Source organism: Heterodontus francisci, chromosome 13 (assembly GCF_036365525.1).
Source record: "Heterodontus francisci isolate sHetFra1 chromosome 13, sHetFra1.hap1, whole genome shotgun sequence".
NCBI classification, from domain to species: Eukaryota; Metazoa; Chordata; class Chondrichthyes; order Heterodontiformes; family Heterodontidae; genus Heterodontus; species Heterodontus francisci.
Genome location: NC_090383.1, coordinates 25,589,804 through 25,603,117, shown reverse-complemented (window position 1 = coordinate 25,603,117; position 13,314 = coordinate 25,589,804). Strand labels below are relative to the sequence as shown.

Genomic DNA, 13,314 nt, shown 5'->3' with positions numbered 1-13,314 from the left:
CTGTCAGATCGTTAGGGAGGAAGGGGACGAAAAGGACAATGAGGACAGGTTTAAGGAGGGCCGGGAGGCTTCCCAACTGGAACCCCTACTGTCTGGTTAGCCAGCCCTGAAACGTTGGGAACATTAGACCCCACACTTTCCTATGTAAATGCAGGCCAAAGAGGAACCCTACCAAGGCTGGTAACAGCATTTACCGAAACTTGCAGGGACAAGGAAAGTTCCCCAAAAGGCAAACCAACAGTGAGGGCAATGCCTCACCTAGTCGCATTTCTCTTTCTTTTTCAAGTATTTGCATTTCTTTTTCTTCTCTTTCCAATTTCATCCTCTCTTTTTCTAATTCAATTTTGGCTAGTTCTACTTGAACACTAGTAGAAACATCCTCTTCTTTCTCAAGCTTCAAGTGAGGAGCCAATTCTTCAATAATCTCTGCCTTTCCATTTCCTAACTTTAAGCTAAGCCCTATGTTCTCTGCTATTGCCTTCAAATTACCTTTTATCAATTCTTCCAAGGCACTAAGAGATAAATCCTCTTTCTCCACAGAGGCCTAAGCATCAAGAGTACTCATGTTAATTTTCTAATGAATACAGCAAAAGTAAATGTGAAATCTTGCTTGTTTAAATTCTGGAAAATTCCAGAAAATTCCAGTGAACCTGTTTCACAGCATAATTTGGATCAATCCTGGACAAGCCGCCAATTTTGGTGACCTTATAAAATAGAGTCATAGAGAGTCATAGAGTCATTTACAGCACAGAAGGAAGCCATTCAGCCCTTCAAGTCCACACCAGCTCTCCACAGAGCTATTTAGTCAGTCCCACTCCCCCATTTGATCCCCATAGCCCTGGAAGTCTACTGTTATGATCCTGTAGTTTTTTTTTGGGAAGAATGCGGTGTGCCTTTAAGGCTGGGGAAAGGAGCCATACTGCTTTAAGGCAGCAGGCTCCAGAAGCTGAGTCAAAGAATGCATTTTCATTGCCCCGGGATACACCCACTCGGAGACTGTGATTCAAAGGGTGCATTCACATTGCCTTGGGTACAGCCACTTGGACTGAGCATCAAGAGATACATTTGTTACAATTTAATTTTGAACTGGCTTATAGTGCAAACAGACTGTTCTAAGAGAGGAAGCAGACAAACAGCTGTGTGTTAGCACCTGAAAGGAGAGCTCTCAGACTATTTAAACTGAAGTAAGGGAATTTAGTCTGTTTATTTATTATTCTCTCTCAAAATTCTGAAACGTTAAGCCAAAACAGATATTTCTGATAATCTAAACTGAAGGAAGGGAAGTTAGACTGTGAAAATCTTTTATCCCTCAAAAATTCTAAAACCAAATTGATTCATTAAAAGTGTTTGCAAGTTATTAATTGTAGAAATTCATCGCTGGAGAAGGAAAGCAACAATTTCAACTTCTGGATTAGACTTCAGACTGTTGAAGAATATTTTTTTCCCCAAACGGATGGCTGTGAGGACTTCGAGCAACCTTGGACGTTTCATATCCGGCAGGAGCGTAAATTTGCAAGACTCTAATTTTTTCTATTTTAAATGTTGTTTATATCTTTGTAGTGTTTAAGAATTTAGTTTTTCTAATTAAACAGTTTATTTGTTGATTTAAAGACACCTGGTTTGGCTAGCCTCACTTGGGGTAAATAGATGGTACAATTTGGCACCTGTGGAAGAGCCTGTCACTCTAGAATTGGCCTTTATAGCCACTCCAGGCGCTGCTCCACACACCACTGACCACCTCCTGGCGCTTACCCATTGTCTCTCGAGATAAGGAGGCCAATGTGAAGAGAAAAAGACACCTGGTTTGGATGGCCTCACTTGGGGTAAATAGATGGTACAATTTGGCTGGGTCTTTCTTTAATTTGGAAAGTTTAATATGTTAGGCGATCTGTGGAGAGACAGGATTGAATAAACAGTATGTTTCTCCCACCACAATCAGAATCGTATATTTTAATTGGGGGCTTTGACTGGAGCGGTCAGTCATAACACTATTTCCTTCAAGTGGCCATCCAATTTCCTTTTAAAGTCATTGATTGTCTCCATTTCCAACACCCTTGTGGGCAGCAAGTTCCAGGTCATTACCAACTGCTGCATATGTAGTGGTTATGATCCAAATGGAGACCAACAAACCAAAACAACTGAATTTACTGAATGACTCCCAATAAAAAATCTAAATGCACAAGATTTCACTTTTGTAACTTATACTCTAACAATCAAACCAAAATCAAGATAAGTCTTCACCAAAACAGCGAACTACTCCAAAACCTCCTCAGCTCTGCTCATGACAGTTTTGATAGCACAGATCCACAAGTATTACCGTAAGTAATGGAAACAGCTGCAGCGACTTGCATCTGCCTATCGTCAACTCCTGGACCCAGCTAGATTCTGCCTTTGACCCCTGAAGAACATTCTCTCTTTCTAGCACTGTAATATTTTCCTTAATCAAAAACTACTACCCTTCCTTTTTCCCTTCCTTATCCTGAATACCTTGTACCCAGGCATATAAACTTCCAATCCTCCCTTTTTTGAGCCAGGTATCTATTATCGCCATTACATCATATTCCCATGTGGCTATTTGCACCTACAGCTCACCAAGCTTATTAAGCACAGTTTGTGCATTTACACACATGCATTCTAAACCTACCTTAAACCTGATTGTATTTTCTATCAATCCCCCCCACAACCACCCCCCCCCCCCCCCCTTCAAGGCCTAGTTCACCTGCCACCAAGGATATTGGTCCCAGCTCTTACCAGGTGCAACCCAGCAATCTTGAAGAGGTCCTAGTGTCTCAGGAATTGAAAGCCCTCCCCCCATACCATGTATCTAGCCATGTATTAACCTGCCATATCTTCCTAATTCTATTCTCACTAGCACATGTCACTGGGAGTAATCCAGAGATTACTACCTATGATGTCTTGCTTTTTAACTTCCTTCCTAGCTCTTTAAACTGATTGCAGGACCTCAACCCTCTTCCTCCCTATGCTGTTGGTTCTGACATGGACCATGCCTTCTGTCTCTTCCCCTTTCCCCTGCAGAAGGTTCTGTACCCTCTTCTTGATGTCCCTTACCCTGGCACCACAGAGTCAACATACCATACGGGACTCAGGTGGGCAGTACCAGAACTCTGCCCCCTGACAATCAAATTCCCATTATTACTGCATTCTCACACTTTGCTGTACTCCCCCTTGCAGACCTTTGCCTCATGGTGCCCAGCTCTGGACGGCCCTTCTTTGAGGTGTCGTCACCCTCAGTGATATTCAATGCCGAATACCAATTTGAGAGTGTTACACTCCCTGAGTCTGCCTGCCTCTTTCTACCCTTCCAGGTGGCTGCCAACTTTCTATTCTGAACTCTTATCTAGCTGTGGGGTGATCACATCCAGGAACTTGTGCTCCAGGAAACAATCAGCTACCCATATGCCATGCAGTGGATCCAGCTGCTCCTAAAGCTCAGAAAATTCTCAATGTGAGTTCAAGCAGCTGGGGACACTTCCTGCACATGCGAGCCTCCGGGATATACAAAATGTCTTGAAGTTCCCACTTGGTGCAGGAATTGCAGGATAAACATCATTGCTGTCCCTCCATTCTAAATTAGAAACAAGAAAACCCCTTAGATATAAGGTGATTATTTGTGGAACTACTGTTAACTTGCTCTAAGCCACTTTAATATATTGGTTTTGTATTCACTCCTGAAAGCGAACTAACCCAAGACTAATTATTTACTCAATCTTAACAAGAGCCAATGAGATCACTAATCACAAAGATCTTAAATATTAAATATCTAGATAGTTAGAAACATAGAAATGTGCAGCACAAAATGAAGACATTTGGCCCATCACGTCTGTGCCAGCTGAAAAAGTAGCTATTCAGCCTGCTTCCACTTTCCAACTCTTGATCCGTAGCCCTTTAGGTTACAGCACTTCAAGAACATATCCAAGTATTTTTTAAATGTGGTAAGGATTTCTGCCTCTACCACCCTTTCAAGCAGTGAGTACCAGACCTCACCATCCTCTGGGTGAAAACATTTCTCCTCAACTCCCCTCTACTCCTTATACCAATTACTTAAAATTTATGCCCCCTGGTTATTGACATCCCTGCTAAGGAAAATAGATCCTTGCTTTCCACATGTAATTTTGCACAACTCAGTTAAATCTTTCTTCAGCCTCCTTTGTTCCAGACAATCCCAGCCAGTCCAATCTTTCCTCATAGCTAAAATTCTCCAGTCCTGAGGACATCCTCGTAAATCTTCTCTGTAATCCCTCTAGTTCAATCACATCCTTCCTGAAATGTGGTGACCAAAACTGTATGCAGTACTCCAGCTGTGGATTAACTAGTGTTTTATATGATTCTAGCATAACCTCCCTGCTCTTATATTCTATACTTTAGCGAATACGTTAGCTATGTTTACAATGTACATTTACATTATATGTCAAACATTCTCTGGTGCATATAGCCCAAGGGGCTTTACACAGTTTCCAGACCCTCAGTTCACTATGGTGGGAGGACCTTACACTGTGGTCTTTTCCCATTGAGCCTTTGCGGTGGCTGCCCCAAGCTTTAGTGCATCCCTCAGCACGTAGTCCTGGACCTTGGAATGTGCCAGTCTACAACACTCAGTCATCATCAGCTCGTTGAACTCGAAGACCAGCAAGTTTCATTCAGACCAAAGTGCGTCTTTCACCGAGTTGATAGTCCTCCAGTGGGTCAATGTTCATCTCGAAGGATTTCCCTGGGAAAATCCTGTACAGCACTGAATCCTGTGTTACGGAGCTGCTCAGGATGAACCTCAACAAAACCACTGCTTCATTTTCCAGACCAGTTTGTACAGAAAAACACATTTGACCACAAGTCCATCAGGCAGTGGTCTACACATAACGTCCTCGAGGCCTTGTGGGAAAAGGATGTGGTGAATCCTGTCGGATGGTTACCCAAGCAGACTGTCAAATTCATTTGGCAAAATGTTTCATTGCCAGAACTTTCAAACCAGCTTGGCTGGTGGTGAGAAGGACCCGCCCCGTCAGATCCTTTCTGCACAACCGGAATCTCATCGCCTCTGCACGTTGTCCTCTAGGCAGCTATGATGGGGAGGGACCAATGCCCTCGTGCTGGGAGAACACCTTTTTTTCCAAAAATATACTCTATTTGTAAAATTTGTAAAAATACATTACACATGCCTTCTTAGCCACCTTAGCTACCTCTCCTTCTATCATCAGGGATCTGTGGACCTCTACACTTCTCACTAACCTACCATTTATCATGTTTCCCTTCCCTTGTCTGCCTCCCACCTCTCCAATGTATTCCATTTGCCACTTTGCTGCCCACCTGACCAAGATTCTATAGACTCTGGCACAGTTCCTACAGATTGGAGGATAGCTAATGTAACCCCACTATTTAAAAAGGGAGGTAGAGAGCAAACAGGGAATTATAGACCAGTCAGCCTGACGTCGGTCGTGGGGAAAATTCTAGAGTCCATTATTAAAGATTTTATAGCAGAGCACTTAGAGAACAGTCGTAGAATCGGGCAGAGTCAGCATGAATTTACGAAAGGGAAATGTGGATGTGGTTTATTTGGACTTTCAGAAGGCTTTTGACAAAGTCCCACATAAGAGATTAGCATGTAAAATTAAAGTGCATGGGATTGGGGGTAGTGTATTGCGCTGGATAGAAAATTGGTTGGCAGACAGGAAACTAAGAGTAGGGATAAACGGGTCTTTTTCTGAATGGCAGGCAGTGACTAGTGGGGTACCACAGGGATCGGTTCTAGGACCCCAGCTATTCACAATATACATTAATGATTTAGATGAGGGAACCAAATGTAATATCTCCAAATTTGCAGATGACGCAAAACTGAGTGGGAGGGTGAGTTGTGAGGAGGATGCAGAGAGGCTTCAGGGTGATTTGGACAAGTTGAGTGAGTGGGCTAATGCATGGCAGATGCAGTATAATATGGATAAATGTGAGGCTATCCACTTTGGTAGCAAAAACAGGAAGGCAGGTTATTAGCTGAACGGCTATAAACAGAGAGGGGAATATGCAGTGAGACCTGGGTGTTCTCGTACACCAGTCGCTGAAGGTAAGCATGCAGGTGCAACAGGCGGTAAAAAAGGCAAATGGTATGTTGGCCTTCATAGCGAGAGGATTCGAGTACAGAAGCAGGGATGGTCTTGCTGCAATTATACAGGGCCTTGGTGAGGCCACACCTGGAATATTGTATGCAGTTTTGGCCTCCTTATCTGAGGAAGGATGTTCTTGCTATAGAGGGAGTGCAGCAAAGGTTTACCAGACTGATTCCTGGGATGGCGGGACTGACGTATGAGGAGAGATTCAGTCGGTTAGGATTATATTCGCTGGCGTTCAGAAGAGTGAAATCTATAAAATTCTAACAGGACTTGACAGAGTAGATGCAGGAAGGACGTTCCCGATGCTGGGGGAGGCCAGAACCAGGGGTCATAGTCTAAGGATACGGGGTAAACCTTTCAGGACTGAGATGAGGAGAAATTTCTTCATTCAGAGAGTGGTGAGCATGTGGAATTCACTACCACAGAAATCAGTTGAGGCCAAAACATTGTATGTTTTCAAAAAGGAGTTTGATATAGCTCTTGGGTCTAAAGGGATCAAAGGTTATGGGGCGAAAGCCAGAACAGGTTACTGAGTTGGATGATCAACCATGATCATAATGAATGGCAGAGCAGGCTCGAAGGGCCGAATGGCCTACTCCTGCTTCTATTTTCTATGTTTACATTGATATATTCCTGCAGTGTCCAGTTTTCTCCCTCACTATTGACCGCACGGTCAATTTTTGTATCATCTGCAAACTTCTTAATCTTGCTCCCTACATTTAAGTCTAAATCGTTGACATATACCATGAAAAGCAAGGGAACCTAGTACTGCGCCCTGAGGAATTCCACTGGAAACAGCCTTTCAGTCACATATCCACAGTTAAACATCCGTTGGCCATTACCCTTTGCTCCTGATACTGATTTAGTTGTATAAGATTCTTCCTTTGGTTTTGTTGGAATGGGACTTAGTTGCTTTATTTTAAGCACCTTTCAGTTTAATTGGATGACATGTTGGCCTAGAGGTTGCGGTCAGCGGTAAAGTAAGGGCGCTCGCAGCTGACCTCGAAGTAAGCCTCCCTGGAAGATCAAGTGATCTCACTGGCGTGAATTTCAGCTCTATCTCCGTGCAGCATTCTTTACTGAGGATTTCTCAGCTTGCAGCTGGAGTGATGTCATCGGCTGTCCAAGCAGCCAATTAAATCAAAAGATTTTCACAGCCACATAAGCAAAAAACTAAAAGCACTAAAATAAAATCACTTTTTAAAATGTTTTCTTTTCTTTTGGGCCTCCTTATCTCGAGAGACAATGGATACGCGCCTGGAGGTGGTCAGTGGTTTGTGAAGCAGCGCCTGGAGTGGCTATAAAGGCCAATTCTGGAGTGACAGGCTCTTCCACAGGTGCTGCAGAGAAATTTGTTTGATGGGGCTGTTGCACAGTTGGCTCTCCCCTTGCGCCTCTGTCTTTTTTCCTGCCAACTACTAAGTCTCTTCGACTCGCCACAATTTAGCCCTGTCTTTATGGCTGCCCGCCAGCTCTGGCGAATGCTGGCAACTGACTCCCACGACTTGTGATCAATGTCACACGATTTCATGTCGCGTTTGCAGACGTCTTTATAACGGAGACATGGACGGCCGGTGGGTCTGATACCAGTGGCGAGCTCGCTGTACAATGTGTCTTTGGGGATCCTGCCATCTTCCATGCGGCTCACATGGCCAAGCCATCTCAAGCGCCGCTGACTCAGTAGTGTGTATAAGCTGGGGGTGTTGGCCGCTTCAAGGACTTCTGTGTTGGAGATATAGTCCTGCCACCTGATGCCAAGTATTCTCCGAAGGCAGCGAAGATGGAATGAATTGAGACGTCGCTCTTGGCTGGCATACGTTGTCCAGGCCTCGCTGCCGTAGAGCAAGGTACTGAGGACACAGGCCTGATACACTCGGACTTTTGTGTTCCGTGTCAGTGCGCCATTTTCCCACACTCTCTTGGCCAGTCTGGACATAGCAGTGGAAGCCTTTCCCATGCGCTTGTTGATTTCTGCATCTAGAGACAGGTTACTGGTGATAGTTGAGCCTAGGTAGGTGAACTCTTGAACCACTTCCAGAGCGTGGTCGCCAATATTGATGGATGGAGCATTTCTGACATCCTGCCCCATGATGTTCGTTTTCTTGAGGCTGATGGTTAGGCCAAATTCATTGCAGGCAGACGCAAACCTGTCGATGAGACTCTGCAGGCATTCTTCAGTGTGAGATGTTAAAGCAGCATCGTCAGCAAAGAGGAGTTCTCTGATGAGGACTTTCCGTACTTTGGACTTCGCTCTTAGACGGGCAAGGTTGAACAACCTGCCCCCTGATCTTGTGTGGAGGAAAATTCCTTCTTCAGAGGATTTGAACGCATGTGAAAGCAGCAGGGAGAAGAAAATCCCAAAAAGTGTGGGTGCGAGAACACAGCCCTGTTTCACACTACTCAGGATAGGAAAGGGCTCTGATGAGGAGCCACCATGTTGAATTGTGCCTTTCATATTGTCATGGAATGAGGTGATGATACTTAGTAGCTTTGGTGGACATCCGATCTTTTCTAGTAGTCTGAAGAGACCACGTCTGCTGACGAGGTCAAAGGCTTTGGTGAGATCAATGAAAGCAATGTAGAGGGGCATCTGTTGTTCACGACATTTCTCCTGTATCTGACGAAGGGAGAACAGCATGTCAATAGTCGATCTCTCTGCACGAAAGCCACACTGTGCCTCAGGGTAGACGCGCTCGGCCAGCTTCTGGAGCCTGTTCAGAGCGACTCGAGCAAAGACTTTCCCCACTATGCTGAGCAGGGAGATTCCACGGTAGTTGTTGCAGTCACCGCGGTCACCTTTGTTTTTATAGAGGGTGATGATGTTGGCATCGCGCATGTCCTGGGGTACTGCTCCCTCGTCCCAGCACAGGCATAGCAGTTCATGTAGTGCTGAGAGTATAGCAGGCTTGGCACTCTTGATTATTTCAGGGGTAATGCTGTCCTTCCCAGGGGCTTTTCCGCTGGCTAGGGAATCAATGGCATCACTGAGTTCCGATTTGGTTGGCTGTATGTCCAGCTCATCCATGACTGGTAGAGGCTGGGCTGCATTGAGGGCAGTCTCAGTGACAGCATTCTCCCTGGAGTACAGTTCTAGGTAGTGCTCAACCCAGCGGTCCATCTGTTTGCGTTGGTCAGTGATTATGTCCCCCGATTTAGATTTGAGGGGGGCGATCTTCTTGATGGTTGGCCCAAGACAATGTTTACATAGAGTAAATTAAATATTAGATGAAGGTTGAAGCTAAAATATTCGAAAGAAAATTGCCATTAAAAAAATCAACTTAAAAATCTACCAATTAATGATATAACAGCACTCCACAATTACAAAGTCATTTTTTCTGGGTCAGATCTGTTGTTTATCAAATTTTATTGATCACATCATTTTTAATAACCCATTTACACCTGGTTGAAGATGGTGTAACTATTTATAGGGTTACTAACAGCAATGGCGAGTGGGAAAGTTGAGATTCTTGCTGATTTTAATGATTGCCAAGGTGTGGGGTGGTGGCCACAATGCACCTGAGGTTGGAGCCCTGAGTGTGAGTCCGTAACTTCAGGATTTCTGCGTCAATCTGCGTATGCCCAACATCCTAAAGTTGCAGTCAGTTTCAGAGGGGTAATGTTGGCAAACACTGACAATTCGTCATTAACTCCCCCCTCTTTTTTTTCCAAAAATGTATTTTATTCATAAAATTTGTTAAAATATATTCCAAATTCAAATTGGACATTTCATAATGTGCAATACAGATCAATGTCTTTCAACACAGTACAGGAGGCACCTCACTACCCTTGCTATTTCAGGTTATATTTGCAATGTACATTTGCAGATGCGAGCATAAGAGGGGTGACAATTCCAGGCAGCAGAGGCACTCAGGTTAAAGCCTCCCTGCACATGGATGACGTCGCCGTTTTCTGTTCGGATCCGCTGTCTGTGCGCAGACTGATGAAAATCTGTGACCAGTTCGAAATGGCCTCGGGAGCCAAAGTTAACCACGGCAAGAGCGAGGCCATGTTCTTTGGGAACTGGGCTGACCAATCCTTTGTCCCCTTCACCGTCAGGTCAGATTACCAGATGGTTCGGAAGGACCGGGGCGGGCACCAAAACCTGGGAGGAGCGAGTAGCCAAGGTACAACAAAAGTTGAGCATGTGGGGGCAGCGATCTCTCTCCATTGTGGGTAAGAACCTGGTCATCAGGTGCGAGGCGCTCACGTTGTTGCTGTACGTGGCACAGGTCTGGCCCATACCCCACTCCTGCGCCGTGGCAGTCACCCGAGCCATTTTCCGCTTCATCTGGGGATCTAAAATGGACCGGAGGGACACGATGTTCAAATCTCTAGATAAGGGCAGGAAAAACGTACCCAACGTGGCCCTCATCCTGATGACCACCTTTGTGTTCGGCTGCATCAAGCTGTGTGTAGACCTCCAGTACGCAAACTCCAAGTGTCACTACGTGCTGAGATTCTATCTGTCCCCCGTGTTGCGAAGGATGGGCCTTGTCACATTGCCGCGGAACGCTCCATGCAGTTGGACTGTGCCATACCACCTATCCTTCGTGGAGCAGTTTCTGCGGGAAAACACCTTTGACCACCAGTCCATCAGACAGTGGTCTGCACGGAATGTCCTCAAGGCCCTACGGGAAAAGAAGACGGTGGATCCTGTCGGATGGTTCCCCGAGCAGACCGTCAAAGTCATTTGGCGGAATGCCTCATCACCAGAACTTTCAAACAAGCACCAAGATGTAGCTTGGCTGGTGGTAAGGGCCCTCCCCGTCAGATCCTTCATGCACGCCTGAATTCTCGCCCCCTCCGCACAATGCCCCCGTGGTGGCTGTGGTGGGGAAGAGACTGTTGCTCACCTGGTTTCTGTCGAGGTTCATCCCAAGCAGCTCTGTAACACAGGAGTCTGTGCTCTATGGGCTGTTCCCAGGGACGCACACCGAGACAAACATCAACTGCTGCTGGAGGACTATCAATTCGGTGAAAGACGTCCTTTGGTCTGCCCGAAACTTGCTGGTCTTCCAGCGCAAAGAGTTGTCCACCACTGAATGTTGCAGACTGGCACATTCCAAGGTCCAGGACTACGTGCTGAGGGACGCACTAAAGCTTGGGGCAGCCGCAGCAAAGGCTCAATGGGGAAAGACCACAGTGTAAGGTTCCCCCACCAAGATGGACTGAGGGGCTGGATCCATGGGAAACCCCTCGAACTGTATCGGAGAAATTTTGTGTGCTGTAAATGTAAAAATGTATATGGCATGACAATGAAATGGAAGGGTTGTGAGGCAACTCATGATTGTATAGAAAGAAACAAATCACCTTTGCGCTGTTTGTATTTTTTGACTTGATGCTGTTTTAAACTGTTTGGGAATGTAATTTTTACAGATTTTTATGAATAAAGTATATTTTGGAAATAAAAAAATTTGCATTCCATACCATAACCACTCTCTGGTGTATACAGCCCAAGGGATGTTACACAGGTTCCAGCCCCTCAGTTCACGATGGCGGGAGGACCTTACACAGTGGTCTTTCCCCATTGAGCCTTTGCGACGGCTGCCCCAGGCTTTACTGCACCCTTGAGCACGTAGTCCAGGACCTTGGAATGTGCCGGTCCGCAACACTTGGTCGTGGACAACTCTTTGCACTGGAAGACCAGCAAGTTTTGGGCAGACCAGAGAACGTTTTTCACCGAATTGATGGTCCTCGGTGTGCGTCCCTGGGAACAGCCTGGAGAGCACAGACTCCTGTGTTACAGAGCTGCTTGGGATGAACCTCGACAAAAACCACTGCATCACTTTCGACACCTGCTTTGCAAAGGCACATTCCAGATGGAGGTGGACGATGGTCTGTTCCCAACCACAGCAACCTCGAGGGCAGCGTGCAGAGGCGGTGAGACTCCGGATGTGCAGGAAGGATCAAACTGGCTCTCTTCCCCACAAGGTCCAGGCTGTGATTGCATTCGTGGTGCCCTTCAAAAGGGGCACTTGTGTTCTGCTGACTGCTGTCATGTGACACTGGGACACCTCAGCGCCAGCCCTATGGTCCTCCCTGAATTCTTGATTCTTAAAAAATTGATTCTTAAAAAATTGGCGTTAAACTGCAAAAACCAGAATGCAAAATAGATAGATCCAGACACTGAGCTTCCATTTCTTCCTGTTTCTCAATAAATTATATCAAAAAAATATTCGCGAAGGGAAGGGAATCAATGATAACCTCCCTTGCCAGTCACTAAGCAGTACAGAACCCACAATCTGCAACATCTTCCGCAGGTGGCGGCTGCTGCAGCCAGATATGACCCACCCACTCATTTGCATAACCAGAATGGAGTGCAAAAGTCAATAGTTATTCTTCCTTCTGTGGGATGCTAACAGTTTGTGGTTAGTTTTTATATTAAAATCTATTTGGGTTAAATTGGTCTTTACTCCAGTATCAATATTGATCGTCAGTGTGTCCGCTCAGTATGATGTTAAAGAGCTAAGAGCACGGTGGCTTGAGAGTAGGCGCAAAACATGTTTAGTACACTCTGGTTTCTCTTCAGATCGTATAAATCTTTCGCCTTTTACTAAAGATTTCCGTGGAGAGGAACACTCGGAGTTTTGACCAATTTTTTGAGGCCCTGCTTTTAGTGGGGTTCACTAACAAACAAAAAATAGCAAAGCATATTTAGTTACGTTTATAATACAACATTCAAATGGGTATTGTTGTCCACTCAGCAGCAATCCAATTTTGTTTCTATACTCGTGTTATCATTGGATCCGACGCGATGGGCTGAGTATGCCGTCAATTTTATATGTAGATTATTGCAAGTTTCTGATACTGCTCACCACGGAATGTTTGTGTAGAGGAAATTCATCTGCTGATTCATCCCGGGCAATGCTTTCCCACTTTTTTGGGCGAAAACAAAGCTGTAGAAGGATTGAGTACTGCCAACAGAGTAAGAAAGACTGTTCAAAGTTATTTCTGGATCATTGGGAAGTTGTTTCTTCCAAAATGCCAGTCATCGCTCATTATCAACATGCATTTTTTGTGGCTTAGCAAATTGCAGATGCTGCTGATTTTTTGTAAATTCAGAATGCTGTCTTCAACAATGTCTTCTCCCTTTGCACGATATTGACATACTCTAATATGGAGCGAATTGTTTAACATTAAAATTATCAGCCTAAGAAAATGATCTTTCAACAATGGCAAATCTATAAATTATGTT

The 13,314-nt window shown here is 45.1% G+C and overlaps 1 non-coding gene across 1 annotated transcript; it reads left to right on the top strand.

The window, feature by feature from the left end:
- The first annotated feature begins 12,628 nt into the window (after nucleotides 1-12,628).
- On the top strand, nucleotides 12,629-12,743 carry LOC137376856 (U5 spliceosomal RNA). Its single transcript, XR_010976321.1, has one exon. It is a non-coding gene; the product is annotated as a U5 spliceosomal RNA (small nuclear RNA).
- The last annotated feature ends 571 nt before the right edge of the window (nucleotides 12,744-13,314 follow it).